Here is a 22062-nt window from a genome sequence, read left to right as displayed (position 1 = left end):
TCATCTACATAAGACATTGTCAGATGATAATAAGAATTGTGAGAAAGGCATGTGTAAGGAGGGCAAGGTGGAGAGGTCACCTGATTCTGGAGCATAAATTACTTTTCCCCATGTCTCATGTTTGCATTGCTCACCACTTACACTGCAAGGAAGATTCTTGGATCGTTAAATACCAATGAGCTAGCCTTCCACTGAGATTTCTTTCCTTGAAAAGATTAGTGACAATAATGTGGTCGGTGAAGACTGTGATTGTGTATCCCAGTATTAAATCTCGGAAGTGAGTAAAGGCCCAGACAATAGATAGAGACTCCTGATGCATGACAGAGTAATTTGCTCCCGCTGTGTTGAGAACCCCACTTGCATGTGCAATCACATGGTTCTTATCCCTTTCGGTCTTTGCATCAATAATTCATGTAGCTCTACAGAAGTAGCATCTTTGTCGAGCTCAAAGAGGAGAGAAAAATCAGAAAACACCAAAAGTGGTGTTTTTGTAGATGTCCAACTCTTCTGGAAGTAAACAGCTCAAGCAGGGAATGCCTGACTTCTGATCTCTCTAAATTTCTGACTGAGTAGAGCAAACTTAGTATTGTTCAATGCCTCAAGATTTAATTCCTCCATCTATCAACTCGACAATCTTTTGGATAACTATCCCATCTTCTTCAATGACATTCAACTATCCCTCTCTTTTACACTGAACATCTTTGATCTGTCCTTTACTTATACAATGGTGTACTTGTCTTACAATCATAATCCGTTTCAAAATTGCCATTGGAAGCAAAAATCAGTCCTATTCTCAAAAAAAAAAGAAAAAAAAAATTTATATATATATATATATATATATATATATATATATATATATATATATATATATATATATATATATATATATATATATATATATATATATATATCCCATTCAGCTCTGAAAAAAATATCACAGATTTTTGCAACACTTATGTGAAACATTCTCTTCACTGTGTAGACCATAACCATATAAAGTTTATTTGTGCATTGTGTATCACTGATGAATTATTGCACCCAAAAACTTGTCCCAAATCTGGGATAGTAGCATTTTCACTATACTAAATTTACAGATTTTGTGGAATTTGTCATAGTATTAAAAAGGCAAAATAAAAAATCAACCTGTTTATGGTTTATTGTAACAAATTAATTTCTGCACACAGTAGTGAGAAAATAATGATACATTATTTATCATGAGAAGACAGTTTCAACATTTTGTTGAAATATATTTATCCAGAGAAAAATATAATTGGCCATACAAAAATATTATACCATAATATAACAACTTTCCACTTTATCACAGTAAAGAAATATTTTCCATTGGAAAAGGCACTGTTGTATCCATTATAAACTCAGTGACTACGTCACTAGTAAAACAAAAGGAAGCAACCATTTTATGGCTTGTATGAAAATAAATAATAAAAAGTTAGTCTTTCTTAGACATTTGATAGGAACAATACTTCTCAGTATACACAGCACTTCAGTTACTTATCAGATTTTCAGAGGTAGCATAGTACATTTTAATTTTTAAAGTACCTATGATAAGATAAATTTTACGACGTAGCACAGTACATTTAAATTCAGGCTATACCCTATGAGAATCCAAAACATAATTGCAGACATCTTCAATCCATTTCAAGTGGGTTTTCTGTGCACAAATGTTTTTAGTTCACTATGTCTTGTAAATGGGATCATCAACATTAACCGAGTCAAGCTTCTCTAACTCTAAACATCTGCCTCTCACAGAGTCCAACAAAGGTCTTATCTTTCACATCTTATCCTGTTTTTTTTTTTAGCTTGAGTAGGAAGATTATCCTCAATTACCTTTAAATTGCTTCTAATTACCTGATATTTTCCCTTGATATACAATCAGCAATCAGTTTTATCCTAGCTCTCTCCTGCCAATACATATTCTGTCTAGGAAATTTAAGAACAGACATCAAAACTGTTATGCCTACAGATGCTTTCATCTCTTCTGCAGTTAAACTTATAGGCTTCCCTGTCTCTAACATGTATTTTTTTCTGTGTTTTCACTGTAAGTGCATTCCATATTTCCTCATAAATGTAACCTGAAAAATATTCTGCAAGAGAAACAATGGTGGGTTGTGCAACCTGTTGCCCATTAACATCATTAGTATCCATAAGAAATCTTTTTCTGAAGTGTGAATTTCTGTGAAATAAGTGACATCTGTTTGGTACTGTTCTTTGGCTTGAGATTTGACTTGTTAATGCCTTTACTGCCAAAATCCCATCACTGGCCCCCTCATCAAGAAGCTGTGGTCTACTTGTATTTATAGGATTTGATGAAGACTCAACCTCATCTATTTGTGATTCAACTTCTTTTTCTGTCTCAGTGTATACTGTTGCATTAGGAAAAGGTTCACTTGGCTGAACAGAAACAGTAGGTCAATCATCTTTATCCAACAGACCACCCTCCTCGTCAGATGCATCCAGTAGTCATAGGATCTCCTCACAATCTGCAATTAAAATAATAATAATAAATAAATAAATGAATAAATAAATAAATAAATAAATACATAAACAAATAACAATATCAAGGCATGCCTACAACATATTTATTTATCTCACCAAGAAATGCTTCCTTAGCACTGGCAAGTATGGTCTGTATACACAGTCTTAGTAAAGAACCTTTTCTACTCTTCCCCACTGATGATAGACTTAATGAGAAATGATAAAAAGAGGCTGAAATTTATATAACCTTAAGTTTCTTATAAACTACAAGCTATGGTGGATTTTATAAAATGCTTTAAACAGATCTACACCTTCAAATGACTGTCAGTTGCCATTTTTAAAGATCATGGTTGGATTTAATTAAATTCTTTAATCTACTTACCACCATCGAGTTATTCACAACCAGAAAGGCTACAAGAATTTAATTTTTGTTTTTTGCACATCTGCTTTTAGTTTTAAATGTCCTCCATATTTAAATATCAACATGGCATTTAAATCCCAAGTGATATTTAATTAAAGATCATTCATTAATAACACAGTCACAAACCAACTATTCAATGCATCTGGTGCTCATAACTAATTTAGGTATTTCTCAGCCTAAGGAGCGTAATGTTTTAAAGCACTGCTACGGCATTATCACATGATTTACATTTTAATATAAGTTGTGTACATGCAGTACGCTCATACTAGCCCCTTTAAATTCATTAAAATTGGTATAATCTTATTAACTCTCAATGGAGATTCTTCCAAGAAGGTAATCTGCAGAAGCGCTTAGTACCTCTACAAGCTTACGCATCATTAAGCACCTTTATGTTTCCGGAAAGTAAAATTTGAGTCATAACATTACTGATATCCCAAATTTGGCACACGCTCGACATCCCAATTATTATTGAGAATGCACTGATTTTTTGGATTTCAAGATTTCAGTTACATGTACAACTCACCTGCGTTAACTACGTATCGTTAAAAGCTGAATATCTTAACAGTAACCACAATAAATAAGGCTTACTTACCCATTATATGGAGATTGCCTAAGGAATACCTGAACAAATCGCCCTTCTTCCTCGCCGCCACTCTCATGGTTGTAAACAGGTGGCTTACTCCAACAGAAAATAAACTGCAGGCACTGAAGAAAACGTGGCCGGTGTCTGAATCGAAAACTAATGTATATTTTTTTCGTGACCTTTTTAATTTTGTCCCAAATTTGGGATATTTATACTTAGTTGAAAGGTGAATGGGATATATATATATATATATATATATATATATATATATATATATATATATATATATATATATATATATATATATATATATATATATATATATATATATATATATATATATATATATATATATATATATATATATATATATATATTATAAATCATATACTTCGATTTCTGGAAAATGTAAACAACAAATCCAGTAAACACTTTGCTAAGGTGTTGTTCGTTGATTTTTCAAGTGCTTTCAACACAATACAACCTCATGTGTTAATGGAAAAACTTATAAGTCTTAACGTGAGTCCACCACTTGTTCTATGGATACGCGAGTTTTTGGTAGGTAGGGTGCAATATGTAAAGCTTAAGGACCAGATCTCTGACTCAATTGTAACAAACACAGGTGCGCCCCAGGGTTGCGTATTGTCACCACTACTGTTTTCTCTTTATACAAATGATTGTAGAAGTCAAAATGAGTGTACTAAGATATTCAAATATGCAGATGACACTGCCATTGTCTTTCTCTGTGTAAATAATGATGTTATTTATAGAGAAGAAATTAACAATTTTAGTACATGGTGCAGGGATAATTTTTTAGAATTAAATGTTAACAAAACTAAGGAGATGATTATTGATTTTAGTAAGACTCCCGTACAACATGAACCTTTGGAAATCAATGATGAAACTGTTGAAGTAGTAGAAGAATACAAATACTTAGGAACGATCATAGACAATAAACTCAACTTTTCTTCTCACATAGATAAAATATATAAGAAGGCAAACTCAAGGATGTTTTTTGTTAGGAAACTATGCAAGTTAAAAGTTGGTAGTAAGATAATGGATTTGTTCTACAGTAGTATACTACAATCAATTTTTTCATTTGCTATATGTTGCTGGTATGGAAATAGTATTGTGGAATCTAAAGGTAAACTAAGCAGGATAATAAAGAAATGTAGCCGATTAAAAGTAAAAAATACAAACCATTGTTGGAACTGTATAAACATATATAATTAACTGTATATCATAATAAAAGACCCCAGTCACCCACCCATTGCACACATGTTACGAATTGTTACCATCTGGAAGAAGATGGAGATCTGTGCAGGGCCGAACATCTCGGTATAGGGAGTCGTATGTTCCATCTAGTATCAGGATATTGAATGGGAATCAACAGTTGTAAAAGAAGGCAGCACTCAGGGACATCAGCAATACTTTTAATGTTTTTAATATTTTAATGTGTTCTATTTTTGATAGTTTATGATTGAGAATTTAATAGATGTAACTGATAGTTTTAAGAATTTTTATACTTCTATATTTCTCTTTTATACTTTGGCAAGCACAAGACAAATTCTCTGTAAGAGCAATAAAGTATTATATATATATATATATATATATATATATATATATATATATATATATATATATATATATATATATATATATATATATATATATATATATATATAATTTATTTTTTTTATGTAGAAAGGACACTGGCCAAGGGCAACAAAAATCCAATAAAAAAAAAAAAATGCCCACTGAAATGCCAGTCCCATAAATGGGTCAAAGCAGTGGTCAAAAATTGATGAATAAGTGTCTTGAAACCTCCTTCTTGAAGGAATTCAGGTCATAGGAAGGTGGAAATACAGAAGCAGGCAGGGAGTTCCAGAGTTTACCAGAGAAAGGGATGAATGATTGAGAATACTGGTTAACTCTTGCGTTAGAGAGGTGGACAGAATAAGGGTGAGAGAAAGAAGAAAGTCTTGTGCAGCGAGGCCGCGGAAGGAGGAGAGGCATGCAGTTAGCAAGATCAGAAGAGCAGTTAGCATAAAAATAGCGGTAGAAGACAGCTAGATATGCAACATTGCGGCGGTGAGAGAGAGGCTGAAGACAGTCAGTTAGAGGAGAGGAGTTGATGAGACGAAAAGCTTTTGATTCCACCCTGTCTAGAAGAGCAGTATCAGTGGAACCCTCGCAGACATGTGAAGCATACTCCATACATGGACGGATAAGGCCTTTGTACAGAGTTAGCAGCGGGGGGGGGGGTGAGAAAAACTGGCAGAGACGTCTCAGAACCCCTAACTTCATAAAAGCTGTTTTAGCTAGAGATGAGATGTGAAATTTCCAGTTCAGATTATAAGTAAAGGACAGACCGAGGATGTTCAGTGTAGAAGAGGGGGGACAGTTGAGTGTCATTGAAGAAGAGGGGATAGTTGTCTGGAAGATTGTGTCGAGTTGATAGATGGAGGAATTGAGGTTTTGAAGCCTTGAACAATACCAAGTTTGCTCTGCCCCAATCAGAAATTTTAGAAAGATCAGAAGTCAAGCGTTCTGTGGCTTCCCTGCGTGATATGTTTACCTCCTGAAGGGTTGGACTTCTATGAAAAGACGTGGAAAAGTGCTGGGTGGTATCATCAGCGTAGGAGTGGATAGGACAAGAAGTTTGGTTTAGAAGATCATTAATGAATAAAAAGAAGAGAGTGGGTGACAGGACAGAACCCTGAGGAACACCACTGTTAATAGATTTAGGAGAAGAACAGTGGCCGTCTACCACAGCAGCAATAGAACGGTCAGAAAGGAAACTTGAGATGAAGTTACAGAGAGAAGGATAGAAACCGTAGGAGGGTAGTTTGGAAATAAAAGCTTTGTGCCAGACTCTATCAAAAGCTTTTGATATGTCCAAGGCAACAGCAAAAGTTTCACCAAAATCTCTAAAAGAGGATGACCAAGACTCAGTAAGGAAAGCCAGAAGATCACCAGTAGAGCGGCCTTGACGGAACCCATACTGGCGATCAGATAGAAGGTTGTGAAGTGATAGATGTTTAAGAATCTTCCTGTTGAGGATATATTCAAAGACTTTAGATAGGCAGGAAATTAAAGCAATAGGACGGTATTTTGAGGGATTAGAATGGTCACCCTTTTTAGGAACAGGTTGAATGTAGGCAAACTTCCAGCAAGAAGGAAAGGTAGATGTTGACAGACAGAGCTGAAAGAGTTTGACTAGGTAAGGTGCAAGAACGGAGGCACAGTTTCGGAGAACAATAGGAGGGACCCCATCAGGTCCATAAGCCTTCCGAGGGTTTAGGCCAGCGAGGGCAAGGAAAACATCATTGCGAAGAATTTCAATACGTGGCATGAAGTAGTCAGAGGGTGTAGGAGAGGGAGGAACAAGCCCAGAATCGTCCAAGGTAGAGTTTTTAGCAAAGGTTTGAGCGAAGAGTTCAGCTTTAGAAATAGATGTGATAGCAGTGGTGCCATCTGGTTGAAATAGAGGATGGAAAGAAGAAGCAAAGTTATTGGAGATATTTTTGGCTAGATGGCAGAAATCACGAGGAGAGTTAGATCTTGAAAGGTTTTGATATTTTCTGTTAATGAAGGAGTTTTTGGCTAGTTGGAGAACAGACTTGGCATGGTTCTGGGCAGAAATATAAAGTGCATGAGATTCTGGTGATGGAAGGCTTAAGTACCTTTTGTGGGCCACCTCTCTATCATGTATAGACGAGAACAAGCTGTGTTAAACCAAGGTTTAGAAGGTTTAGGACGAGAAAAAGAGTAAGGAATGTATGCCTCCATGCCAGATACTATCACCTCTGTTATGCGTTCAGCACACAAAGACGGGTCTCTGACACGGAAGCAGTAGTCATTCCAAGGAAAATCACCAAAATACCTCCTCAGGTCCCCCCAACTAGCAGAGGCAAAACGCCAGAGGCACCTTCGCTTAGGGGGACCCTGACGAGGGATTGGAGCAATAGGACAAGATAAAGATATGAGATTGTGAACGGAGGAGCCCAACGGAAACGAAAGGGTGACAGCATAAGCAGAAGGTCAGGAAAAGATCAAGAATGTTGGGCGTATCTCCAAGACGGTCAGGAATACGAGTAGGGTGTTGCACCAATTGCTCTAGGTCATGGAGGATAGCAAAGTTGTAGGCTAGTTCACCAGGATGGTCAGTGAAGGGAGAGGAAAGCCAAAGCTGGTGGTGAACATTGAAGTCTCCAAGAATGGAGATCTCTGCGAACGGGAAGAGGGTCAGAATGCGCTCCACTTTGAAAGTTAAGTAGTCAAAGAATTTCTTTTAGTCAGAGGAGTTAGGTGAGAGGTATACAGCACAGATAAATTTAGTATGAGAGTGACTCTGTAGTCGTAGCCAGATGGTGGAAAACTCGGAAGATTCAAGAGCGTGGGCACGAGAGCAGGTTAAGTCATTGCGCACATAAACACAGCATCCAGCTTTGGATCGAAAATAAGGATAGAGAAAGTAGGAGGGAACAGAAAAGGGGCTACTGTTAGTTGCCTCAGACACCTGAGTTTCAGCGAGGAAAAGAAGATGAGGTTTAGAAGAGGAGAGGTGGTGTTCTACAGATTGAAAATTAGATCTTAGACCGCGAATGTTGCAGAAGTTAATGAAGAAAAAGTTGAGGGGGATGTCAAGACACTTAGGGTCGTCGACGGAAAGGCAGTCCGACCTGGGGACAGTTACGGTCCCCTCCCCAGATGGGGATTCCGAGGCTGGTGTAGGAGTCGCCATGATGATTTTGAAATCTTTGAGTGAAGGGTGTGTGTGTTATTAGGTGCTTGTAGTTTTGTGTGGAGGAAAAGAGTTGTCTTTAGAGGACAGGCTGTGACTGTGCTGTGACTTAATTGGTATATATATATATATATATATATATATATATATATATATATATATATATATATATATATATATATATATATATATATATATATATATATATATATATATATATATATATATATATATATATATATATATATATATATATATATATATATATATATATATATATATATATATATATATATATATATATATATATATATATATATATATATATATATATACCTGTAACTTGTCACTTTGGGGAGTAAGTACAAAATTTATAATTGTTTTATGACTTAACTGGTACATTTGCTAATGATAAACACTATGCTATGCAGTGTAGGGTAAAAGGCATTTATACGCCGTTTTACTGCACTTGTAAGTGATTATATATATATATATATATATATATATATATATATATATATATATATATATATATATATATATATATATATATATATATATATATATATATATATATATATATATATATATATATATATATATATATATATATATATATATATATACCAATTAAGTCACAAAATAATTATAAGTTCTATACTTACTCTCCCAAGGCGGAGTGTATATATATATATATATATATATATATATATATATATATATATATATATATATATATATATATATATATATATATATATATATATATATATATATATATATATATATATATATATATATATATATATATATATATATATATATATTTTTTTTTTTTTTTTATGTAGGAAGGATACTGGCCAAGGGCAACAAAAATCTAATAAAAAAAATGCCCACTGAAATGCCAGTCCCTTAAAAGGGTCAAAGCAGTGGTCAAAAATTGGTGGATATGTGTCTTGAAACCTCCCTCTTGAAGGAATTCAAGTCATAGGAAGGTGGAAATACAGAAGCAGGCAAGGAGTTCCAGAGTTTACCAGAGAAAGGGATGAATGATTGAGAATACTGGTTAACTCTTGCGTTAGAGAGGTGGACAGAATAGGGGTGAGAGAAAGAAGAAAGTCTTGTGCAGCGAGGCCGCGGAAGGAGGAGAGGCATGCAGTTAGCAAGATCAGAAGAGCAGTTGGCATGAAAATAGCGGTAGAAGACAGCTAGATATGCAACATTGCGGCGGTGAGAGAGGGGCTGAAGACAGTCAGTTAGAGGAGAGGAGTTGATGAGACGAAAAGCTTTTGATTCCACCCTGTCTAGAAGAGGAGTATGAGTGGAACCCCCCCAGACATGTGAAGCATACTCCATACATGGACGGATAAGGCCCTTGTACAGAGTTAGCAGCTGGGGGGGTGAGAAAAACTGGCGGAGACGTCTCAGAACACCTAACTTCATAGAAGCTGTTTTAGCTAGAGATGAGATGTGAAGTTTCCAGTTCAGATTATAAGTAAAGGACAGACCGAGGATGTTCTGTGTAGAAGAGGGGGACAGTTGAGTGTCATTGAAGAAGAGGGGATAGTTGTCTGGAAGATTGTGTCGAGTTGATAGATGGAGGAATTGAGTTTTTGAGGCATTGAACAATACCAAGCTTGCTCTGCCCCAATCAGAAATTTTAGAAAGATCAGAAGTCAGGCGTTCTGTGGCTTCCCTGCGTGATATGTTTATATATATATATATATATATATATATATATACGTATATATATATATATATATATATATATATATATATATATATATATATATATATATATATATATATATATATATATATATATATATATATATATACCAATTAAGTCACAAAATAATTATAAATTTTGTAGTTACTCCCCCAAGTCGGAGTCCCCATCTGGGAAGGGGACCACAAATGTCCCCATGCTGGACCGCTTCTGGTATTGACCCTAAGTGTCTTAACGCCTCTCAACTTTTTCTTAACGAAATTCTGCAACATTCGCGATCTTAAATCTACTTTTCAATCTGTAGACACCATTTCTCCTCTACTAAAGCTCATCTTCTTTTCCTCACTGAAACACAGGCGTCTGAGGCAAATGACAGTAGCCTCTTTTCTGTTCCCTCCTATTTTCTCTATCCTCATTTTCAATCCAATGATGGATGTTGCGTTTATGTGCGCAATGACTTAACCTGCTCTCGTGCCCACGCTCTTGAATCTTCCGAGTTTTCCACCATCTGGCTACGACTACAGAGTCACTCTCATACTCTATTTATCTGTGCTGTATACCTCTCACCTAACTCCTCTGACTATAAGAAATTCTTTGACTTGTTAACTTCCAAAGCGGAGCACATTCTGACCCTCTTCCCTTTTGCAGAGATCTCCATTCTTGTAGACTTCAATGTTCACCACCAGCTTTGGCTTTCCTCTTCCTTCACTGACCATCCTGGTGAACTAGCCTACAACTTTGCTATCCTCCATGACTTAGAGCAATTGGTGCAACACCCTACTCGTATTCCTGACCGTCTTGGAGATACGCCCAACATTCATGACCTTTTCCTGACCTCTAATCCTTCTGCTTATGCTGTCACCCTTTCTTCTCCGTTGGACTCAACCGATCACAATCTCATATCTTTATCTTGTCCTATCGCTCCAGCACCTCCTCAGGATCCTCCTAAGCGAAGGTGCCTCTGGCATTTTGCCTCTGCTAGTTGGGGGGACCTGAGGAGGTATTTTGGTTATTTTCCTTGGAATGACTACTGCTTCCGTGTCAGAGACCCGTCTTTGTGTGCTGAGCACATAATAGAGGTGATAGTGTCTGGCATGGAGGCGTACATTCCTCACTCTTTTTCTCGTCCTAAACCTTCTAAACCTTGGTTTAACACAGCTTGTTCTCGTGCAATACATGATAGAGAGGTGGCCCAGAAAAGGTACTTAGGCCTTCCATCACCAGAATCTCATGCACTTTATATTTCTGCCCAGAACCATGCCAAGTCTGTTCTCCAACTAGCCAAAAACTCCTTCATTAACAGAAAATGTCAAAACCTTTCAAGATCTAACTCCCTTCGTGACTTCTGGTATCTAACCAAAAATATCTCCTATAACTTTGGTTCTTCTTCTTTCACTCCTCTACTTCAACCAGATGGTACCACTGCTATCACATTTATTTTTAAAGCTGAACTCTTCGCTCAAACCTTTGCTAAAAACTCTACCTTGCACGATTCTGGGCTTGTTCCTCCCTCTCCTCCACCCTCTGACTACTTCATGCCACGTATTAAAATTCTTCGCAATGATGTTTTCCTTGCCCTCGCTGGCCTAAACCCTCGGAAGGCTTATGGACCTGATGGGGTCCCTCCTATTGTTCCCCGAAACTGTGCCTCCGTTCTTGCACCTTGCCTAATCAAACTCTTTCAACATCTACCTTTTCTTCTTGCTGGAAGTTTGCCTACATTCAACCTGTTCCTAAAAAGGGTGACCATTCTAATCCCTCAAACTACCGTCCTATTGCTTTAATTTCCTGCCTATCTAAAGTTTTCGAATCTATCCTCAACAGGAAATTTCTTAAACATCTATTACTTCACAACCTTCTATCTGATCGCCAGTATGGGTTCCGTCAAGGCCGCTCTACTGGTGATCTTCTGGCTTTCCTTACTGAGTCTTGGTCATCCTCTTTTAGAGATTTTGGTGAAACTTTTGCTGTTGCCTTGGACATATCAAAAGCTTTTGATAGAGTCTGGCACAAAGCTTTTATTTCCAAACTACCCTCCTACGGTTTCTATCCTTCTCTCTGTAACTTCATCTCAAGTTTCTTTTCTGACCGTTCTATTGCTGCTGTGGTAGACGGCCACTGTTCTTCTCCTAAATCTATTAACAGTGGTGTTCCTCAGGGTTCTGTCCTGTCACCCACTCTCTTCTTATTATTCATTAATGATCTTCTAAACCAAACTTCTTGTCCTATCTACTCCTACGCTGATGATACCACCCTGCACTTTTCCACGCCTTTTCATAGAAGTCCAACCCTTCAGGAGGTAAACATTTCACGTAGGGAACGCTTCAGAACGCTTGACTTCTGATCTTTCTAAAATTTCTGATTGGGGCAGAGCAAACTTGGTATTGTTCAATGCCTCAAAAACTCAATTCCTCCATCTATCAACTCGACACAACCTTCCAGACAACTATCCCCTCTATAACAATATAGAACAATAGGAGGGACCCCATCAGGTCCATAAGCCTTCCGAGGGTTTAGGCCAGCGAGGGCATGGAAAACATCACTGCGAAGAATTTTGATACGTGGCATGAAGTAGTCAGAGGGTGGAGGAGGGGGAGGAACAAGCCCAGAATCGTCCAAGATAGAGTTTTTAGCAAAGGTTTGAGCAAAGAGTTCAGCTTTAGAAATAGATGTGATAGCAGTGGTGCCATCCGGTTGAAATAGAGGAGGGAAAGAAGAAGAAGCAAAGTTATTGGAGATATTTTTGGCTAGATGCCAGAAATCACGAGGGGAGTTAGATCTTGAAAGGTTTTGACATTTTCTGTTAATGAAGGAGTTTTTGGCTAGTTGGAGAACAGACTTGGCATGGAAAATTAGATCTTAGACCGCGAATGTTGCAGAAGTTAATGAAGAAAAAGTTGAGGGCGGTGTCAAGACACTTAGGGTCGTCGACAGAAAGGTAGTCCGACATGGGGACATTTATGGTCCCCTCCCCAGATGGGGACTCCGAGGCTGGTGTAAGAGTCGCCATGATAATTTTAAAATTTTTGAGTGAAGGGTGTGTGTGTTATTAGGTATTTGTAGTTTTGTGTGGAGGAAGAGAGTTGTCTTGAGAGGGCAGGCTGTGACTGCCCCCTTGTGTTGTGAGACACAAAGGGAAACGTTCAGTGAGGTCTGTCCTTTACTTATAATCTGAACTGGAAACTTCACATCTCATTTCTAGCTAGAACAGCCTCTATGAAGTTAGGCGTTCTGAGACGTCTCCGCCAGTTTTTCTCACCCCCCCCCCCCCCAGCTGCTAACTCTGTTCAAGGGCCTTATTCGTCCGTATATGGAGTATGCTTCACATGTCTGGGGGTTTCCACTCATACTGCTCTTCTAGACAGGGTGAAATGAAGAGCTTTTCGTCTCATCAACTCCTCTCCTCTGACTGACTGTCTTCAACCTCTCTCTCACCGCCGCAATGTTGCATCTCTAGCTGTCTTCTACCGCTATTTTCATGCTAACTGCTCTTCTGATCTCGCTAACTGCATGCCTCCCCTCCTCCCGCGGTCCCGCTGCACAAGACTTTCTTCTTTCTCTCATCCCTATTCTGTCCACCTCTCTAACGCAAGAGTTAACCAGTATTCTCAATTATTCATCCCTTTCTCTGGTAAACTCCAGAACTCCCTGCCTGCTTCTGTATTTCCACCTTCCTATGACTTGAATTCCTTCAAGAGGGAGGTTTCAAGAAACTTATTCATCAATTTTTGACTACTGCTTTAACCCTTTTATGGGACTGGGATTTCAGTGGGCATTTTTTTTTTTATTGGATTTTTGTTGCCCTTGGCCAGTGTCCATCCTACATAAAAAAAAAAAAAAAAACTGCGTGCGTCGATCGGTCATCATCGCTTTACTTTACCTGTCTGTCTAGTGTGTCTTAGACAGAGTACATGCAATTTTGTGTTATACCTCGTTATAGACAACATTTTCTTGGCTTTTACGTGTTATACATCTGACTTCATTATGTTGAATAATTAAAGAGCTATAAAATGAGGAGTGATACAATGCGCTAAACAGGAAACATTTTCAGATTTTGAAAGTTTCACATGGCCCAATAAACCTTTGAATAAAGAGATCCACTGACATGCAGCATCTCTTAATAATTCATTAAGGACAGACTTAGATTTCTATAATAATAATAATAATAATAATAATAATAATAATAATAATAATAGTAATAATAATAATAATAATAATAATAACAACAACAACAATAGTAGTAGTAGTAGTAATAATAATAATAATAATAATAATAATAATAATAATAATAATTATTATTATTATTATTATTATTATTATTATTGTTGTTATTATTATTATTATTATTATTATTATTATTATTTATTATTATTATTATCATTATTATTATTATTATTATTATTATTATTATTATTATTATTATCGTTATTACTGTTTTTGTTGTTGTTGTTGTTGCTGTTGTTGTTGTTGTTGTTGTTGTTATTATTATTATTATTATTATTATTATTATTATTATTATTATTATTATTATTATTATTATTATTGTTGTTATTATTATTATTATTCATTTAACTCAATCACTCTTACTATTGGCATAAATTTTACTTCTTTCAAACTCCTTGGCAGTGTTTTGGGTGTATCTTCACAAGCGTTTTTTTCTTTTTCTTTTTTTTTTATTACCATAAAGAAAAAAAAATGTCAATCTTTCAATTATGTCACCCTCATAGTACAAAACACTCGGCATAGTCAACCTCACTGAAACGTTACCACCAACGCTCAGAAGAACGATCATTGATGCTAATTCTTCATCAGTACATAGATAATGAAAGTGAACTGATGTCAAGCAGCGCCTCACTATACTGCAGGTCACGCCAAGTCGCGTCACTACTCTGGCAGTTAAGTGAAGATAAATGTATAATCCCGAGAAAATTGGTTAATAGTAGGAATACTGAAACAATCTTGAGTTTTCCATTAATTATAATCAAAGATAAAAGTGGATAATAGTGTTTCTGTGCATTACCATCTCTAGTCCTCGTAGAGAAATAGATGTTACTCTCCCGGATGAATTTTCTTTCAATGTTTCCAATCTCTCTCTCTCTCTCTCTCTCTCTCTCTCTCTCTCTCTCTCTCTCTCTCTCTCTCTCTCTCTCTCTCTCTCTCTCTCTCAATCATAACACAGCAGCAGCATTTCGTTAACTCGGGACATGATGGACATGTCGGGAGGCATTTTCAAATTTTAGGCCTTAAGTTAAAGTACACACATTTTTTTTCACAAACATCACCAAAGCGTCCAGGAATGCATAAAATATCAAATAGATAATATAGTATTGCCTATTATATATATATATATATATATATATATATATATATATATATATATATATATATATATATATATATATATATATATATATATATATATATGTATAAACAACACATGAGACCAAAATTTCACCAGTAGAATGGGAGTTCATAAATTCCAACAATAGTTCCCGCACAAAAAGCTGATATTTAGATAATGTCCCTTACTTCATGGAGGCAGGTGACTGGCTGATCACAGTGTTCGTATCATATCCCCAGATATTTATACTAAACATAAAATCCCTCATCTAACAAAGAAGGACTGCCCTGAAACAGTTCATGGTGAGGATCTGGTGTTTATTAACATTCTTATCTTATACCCTTTAAAAGGTTCGCAAGTGATTCGTCTTCGCTTGTCAAAACCACACAGAGAGAGAGAGAGATAGAGAGAGAGAGAGAGAGAGAGAGAGAGAGAGAGAGAGAGAGAGAGAGAGAGAGAGAGAGAGAGAGAGTGCACTATCACAATAGTAATGCGCCTTGTAGCTAAACTTCTTGTGATAGTACTCTCTCTCTCTCTTTCTCTCTCTCCTGTGACCTTCAAAAGCATATAAACCGTCTTATAAGGGCAGTGAGACGATTTATAATGAGGATCTGATGTTGTCTATTCTCTAATTTTTTTATCTTCTACCCTTTAAAAGATTCTCAAGTGATTTACCTTCACTTTTCAAAATCTAGGTGCTGTAAAAAAAAAAAAAAAAAAAACTAACTGATGACTCCTACCTTGATCTCCGGCCAGCAAAAACTCACTATAAATCTTACTGAAGAATAGCAAGGTGGACAGCACACCAATTTTAACTCCTCCTGTCCTTCCTATTTCCTTCTCTACCTTCTAAGTGTACAAACTCTTATTTCTCTTCCCCAATCTCTTCTTAGAAAAAAAAAAAAAAATCACACGAGAGAGAGAGAGAGAGAGAGAGAGAGAGAGAGAGAGAAAGAGAGAGCACTATCACCATGGTAACGCGCCGTGATGCCAAACTAACATCTTGAGATTGTGCATTCTCTCTCTCTCTTTCTCTCTCTCTCTCTCTCTTAGCAATAGATAAGTAATAGCTGTACTTTAATAACATAGTTTCCTATAATGACTTGACGTGACAAAGAACGTAAGGATACTGGCAATAACAATGCAGTAGGACAGTTTGGGCTGGCTGCTGTGGCACATGTTGATATAGAAAACTTAGGGAGGGATTGTACGATGGGGTCCTGAAAAAAAAAAAAAAAAAAAAAAAAAAAAAAATATACATATATATATATATATATATATATATATATATATATATATATATATATATATATATATATATATATATATATATATATATATATATATATATATATATATATATATATATATATTTCTGCATTTTTTTTCATTTATTTATTTATTTATTTATTTTTTTTTTGGTATACGTAACATTGTGATAATTTTTTTTTGTGTTATGTAATGAGGCGTTCCGTCATGAATATCTGCGGTTTTCCACGCCGCTGTACAGGTGTGATAACTTTTTTCCCCTTTTTTTTTTTTTTCCAAAAATTTTCTGAGGTACCGGTTTTCTTTAGTTTCCTGTGAAAATCTATGGTTCTCTCTCTTCGTACAGCTAGAGAACGGAAAAATTTTAGCTATAACTAATTTTTTGAATTTATTTACGAAAATTATTATTGTTATTATTATTATTATTTTTTTTTTTTTATAAATCTATGTATTTGCATCAGATATATTTTCAACTAATATTCTATTTATCTTGAACAGTAGAACACTGGTTTTTATTTAGAAATATGGTGAAATATAGCGAAATATAGTAATATTCTTGTTCCTCCCTCCGAGATCGCTAATTAAGCGCGACAGCATGAATCGCTCTAGGACTACGTACAACACCAATCAGAGTAACTAAAAGAAACTCTGTCTGTTTTTTTTTTTTTTCATATATCCTGAAGTATATATCCTGTGAATTTCAACTCCCTAACTACATTAGGTAAATTACACTAAATTCTTAAACTTTACAGAGCAATATCTCAAAACAGCGGATTTTGCCATATAAAAATATCTCCTCCGATGGTATTCATGTTACACAAATATGAGCTATTGGAGCTTATGAAACTATATGAGAGGAACAATTCCTATTCTCTGAAAAGTTGATGGAAGTTAATTTTGATTTTTGGCAAATATTTAAAAATAAAAAAAATTAAATTATTTTCACCGATTTAAAAAAAAATTGAATTATATATATATATATATATATATATATATATATATATATATATATATATATATATATATATATATATATATATATATATATATATATATATATATATATATATATATATATATATATAAACTAGAGAATACGATTTATTCCTCTATCCTTCCTGATTAAAATGCTTTTTAAATGAGAGAAATTGGTCCATAAATAAGGGAGAAGATACAAGTTGAATACAAGCAATTTAACATGGGATTCGCCAGTTCACATTATCCCCTTACGTGCACTTCCAGTTTAATTTTTTTTTTTTATTGCCATTTATGGAAACTTTCATGTGTGTAACACTAATCTTTTTGAGTAACAATAGTGTATACTAATATTTTGCATCAGAATCAACCATCATTATCAACAGCTGCCTCTTCAGACATCTGATATTTACCGAAAGAGATAGTGGTGTTGTAAATTTATTTGACCAGCTAGTTTCAAGTGACCAAGTGCGCGCGCAGCACTATTTTCATTACCAGACGTATGGCTCATTTACTCCCAGCTACGGCAACGCACAGCCTTCCCTGGACTTCCTTTTTAGGGCTGATTTCACAGTCGCTTGGTTATGTTCCCAAGCAAGAACCTTACCAACCTGGTAACAGGCATTACCAACACTTCGATCCGATTTCACAGTCGTTGTTTTCGTGGTTACGGTGATCCCCAAAACTTTTTTTCTTGTTTTTTTTTTTTTTTTTTTATGAAGGAGGGACACTGGCTAAGGGCAACAAAAATCCAATAAAAAAAAAATGCCCACAGAAATCCCAGTCCCATAAAAGGGTCCAATGTGGTAGTCAAAAATTGAAGGATAAGTGTCTTGAAACCTCCCTCTTGAAGGAATTCAAGTCATAGGAAGGTGGAAATACAGAAGCAGGCAGGGAGTTTCAGAGTTTACCAGAGAAAGGGATGAATGATTGAGAATACTGGTTAACTCTTGCGTTAGAGAGGTGGACAGAATAGAGGTGAGAGAAAGAAGAAAGTCTTGTGCAGCGAGACCGCGGGAGGAGGGGAGGTATGCAGTTAGCAAGATCAGAAGAGCAGTTAGCATGAAAATAGCGGTAGAAGACAGCTAGAGATGCAACATTGCGGCAATGAGAAAGAGGCTGAAGACAGTCAGTTAGAGGAGAGGAGTTGATGAGACGAAAAGCTTTTGATTCCACCCTGTCCAGAAGTGCAGTATGAGTGGTATCCCCCCAGACATGTGATGCATACTCCATACATGTACATACTTGTACATACTCTGTACATACTTGTACAGAGTTAGCAGCTGGGGGGGGGAGTGAGAAAAACTGGCGGAGACGTCTCAGAACACCTAACTTCATAGAAGCTGTTTTAGCTAGAGATGAGATGTGAAGTTTCCAGTTCAGATTATAAGTAAAGGATAGACCGAGGATGTTCAGTGTAGAAGAGGAGGACAGTTGAGTGTCATTGAAGAAGAGGGGATAGTTCTCTGGAAGGTTGTGTCGAGTTGATAGATGGAGGAATTGAATTTTTGAGGCATTGAACAATACCAAGTTTGCTCTGCCCCAATCACAAATTTTAGAAAGATCAGAAGTCAAGCGTTCTGTGGCTTCCCTGCATGAAATGTTTACCTCCTGAAGGATTGGACGTCTACGAAAAGACGTGGAAAAGTGCAGGGTAGTATCATCAGTGTAGGAGTGGATAGCACAAGAAGTTTGGTTTAGAAGATCATTAATGAATAATAAGAAGAGAGTGGGTGACAGGATAGAACCCTGAGGAACACCACTATTAATAGATTTAGGAGAAGAACAGTGATCGTCTACCACAGCAGCAATAGAGCGGTTAGAAAGGAAACTTGAGATGAATTTACAGAGAGAAGGATAGAAGCCGTAGGAGGGTAGTTTGGAAATCAAAGCTGTTGTCCAAGGCAACAGCATAAGTTTCACCAAAATCTCTAAAAGAGGATGACCAAGACCCAGTAAGGAAAGCCAGAAGATCACCAGTAGAACGGCCTTGACGGAACCCATACTGGCGATCAGATAGAAGATTGTGAAGTGATAGATGTTTAAGAATCTTCCTGTTGAGGATAGATTCAAAAACTTTAGATAGGCAGGAAATTAAAGCAATAGGACGGTAGTCTGAGGGATTAGAACGGTCACCCTTTTTAGGAACAGGTTGAATGTAGGCAAACTTCCAGCAAGAAGAAAAGGTAGATGTTGAGAGACAGCTGAAAGAGTTTGACTAGGCAAGGTGCAAGCGCGGAGGCACAGTTTCGGAGAACAATAGGAGGGACCCCATCAGGTCCATAAGCCTTCCGAGGGTTTAGGCCAGAGAGGGCATGGAAAACATCATTGCGAAGAATTTTAATAGGTAGCATAAAGTAGTTAGAGGGTGGAGGAGAGGGAGGAACAAGCCCAGAATCGTCCAAGGTAGAGTTTTTAGCAAAGGTTTGAGCGAAGAGTTCCGCTTTAGAAATAGATGTGATAGCAGTGGCGCCATCTGGTTGAAATATAGGAAGGAAAGAAGAAGAAGAAGAAGAAAAGTTATTGGCTAGATGCCAAAAGTCACGAGGGGAAGTTAGATCTTGAAAGGTTTTGACACTTTCTGTTAATGAAGGAGTTTTTGGCAAGTTGGAGAACAGACTTGGCATGAAAATATAAAGTCCATGAGATTCTGGTTATGGAAGGCTTAAATACCTTTTGTGGGCCAATTCTCTATCATGTATAGCACGAGAACAAGCTGTGTTAAACCAAGGTTTGGAAGGTTTAGGTCGTGAAAAGAGTGAGGAATGTACGCCTACATGCCAGACACTATCACCTCTGTTATGCGCTCAGCACACGAAGACGGGTCTCGGACATGGAAGCAGTAGTCATTCCAAGGAAAATCAGTAAAATACCTCCTCAGGTAGCAGAGGCAAAACGCCAGGGGCACCTTCGCTTAGGGGGATCCTGAGGAGGAATTGGAGCGATAGGACAAGATACATATATGAGATTGTGATCGGAGGAGCCCAACGGAGAAGAAAGGGTGACAGCATAAGCAGAAGGATTAGAGGTCAGAAAAAGGTCAAGAATGTTGGGCGTATCTCCAAAACGGTCAGGAATATGAGTAGGGTGTTGCACCAATTGCTCTAGGTCTTGGAGGATAGCAAAGTTGAAGGCTAGTTCACCAGGATGGTCAGTGAAGGGAGAGGAAAGCCAAAGGTGGTGGTGAACATTAGAAGTCTCCAAGAATGGAGATATCTGCAAAAGGGAAGAGAGTTAGAATGTACTCCACTTTGGAAGTTAAGAAGTCAAAGAATTTCTTATAGTCAGAGGAGTTAGGTGAGAGATATACAGCACAGATAAATTTATTTTGAGAGTGACTCTGTAGTCGTAGCCAGATGGTGGAAAACTCGGAAGATTCAAGAGCGTGGGAACGAGAGCAGGTTAAGTCATTGCGCACATAAACGCAGCATCCAGCTTTGGATCGAAAATGAGGATAGAGAAAGTAGGAAGGAACAGAAAAGGGGCTACTGTCAGTTGCCTCAGACACCTGAGTTTCAGTGAGGAAAAGAAGATGAGGTTAAGAAGAGGAGAGGTGGTGTTCTACAGATTGAAAATTAGACCACGAATGTTGGAGAAGTTAATGAAGAAAAAGTTGAAGGGGGTGTAAAGACACTTAGGGTCGTCGACAGAAGGGCAGTCCGACCTGGGGACATTTGTGGTCCCCTCCCCAGATGGGGACTCCGAGGCTGGTGTAGGAGTCGCCATGATAATTTTGAAATTTTTGAGTGAAGGGTGTGTGTGTTATTAGGTGCTTGTAGTTTTGTGTGGAGGAAGAGAGTTGTCTTTCGAGGGCAGGCTGTGACTGCCCCCTTCCTTGTGTTGTGAGACACAAAGGGAAACGTTCAGTGAGGTCACAGCTGGGCTTAATGATAAGTTCACAGCACCCCCTAAACAGTGCTTTAGACCTCACTGGGAATAATTGTCTTTTCGGCAGGTGTCTATTGCCTCCTCCTACTAACCTGGTAACGATCATAACAAAACGAATATCTCTGCTTCAGTAATGTTGGTATGCCGTAGCCCCTTATTAGACAAAATGAGTCAATTCATGACAAAAAACTGACCACGCCAGCACTAAGAGAGAGAGAGAGAGAGAGAGAGAGAGAGAGAGAGAGAGAGAGAGAGAGAGAGAGAGAGAGAGAGATAAAAGGCAAGGAAAATTGAAATACATCACTGGTGCCTTCAACATGCCTTATCCACCTACTACAAACATTGTTACATTTTTATTTAAATTCTTTCCTTTGAATATCTGTCTGACATTCACCAAACTCTGCATATGACAACAAAGCGCGTAATAAATAATCTATTTCTCTCTTCCTCACTGCTGTACACATACACTGTTAGATTGAAGTATTTCAGGTTTTTATGGAAATAGCCCTAGCCTACTAATTTTAAGACGGTGATTATTTATTTCTCAGCAATTTTTTTTTTTTTTTTTTTTTTAAGGTTAGCAATTGAGTTTATGAACTGAATCTAAACCTAGCCT

General features: G+C 36.9%; 1 long non-coding RNA gene across 1 annotated transcript; it reads right to left on the bottom strand.

The window, feature by feature from the left end:
• Positions 1 to 1142: 1142 nt before the first annotated feature.
• On the bottom strand, positions 1143 to 3646 carry LOC135102575 (uncharacterized). Its single transcript, XR_010269680.1, has 2 exons — positions 3507 to 3646; positions 1143 to 2498 (listed from the first exon to the last, which is right to left on the bottom strand). It is a non-coding gene; the product is annotated as an uncharacterized LOC135102575 (long non-coding RNA).
• Between the last annotated feature and the right edge of the window lie 18416 nt (positions 3647 to 22062).

This window comes from Scylla paramamosain, chromosome 8 (genome assembly GCF_035594125.1).
Source record: "Scylla paramamosain isolate STU-SP2022 chromosome 8, ASM3559412v1, whole genome shotgun sequence".
NCBI lineage: Eukaryota > Metazoa > Arthropoda > Malacostraca > Decapoda > Portunidae > Scylla > Scylla paramamosain.
This window is presented reverse-complemented; position numbering and strand designations above follow the sequence as displayed.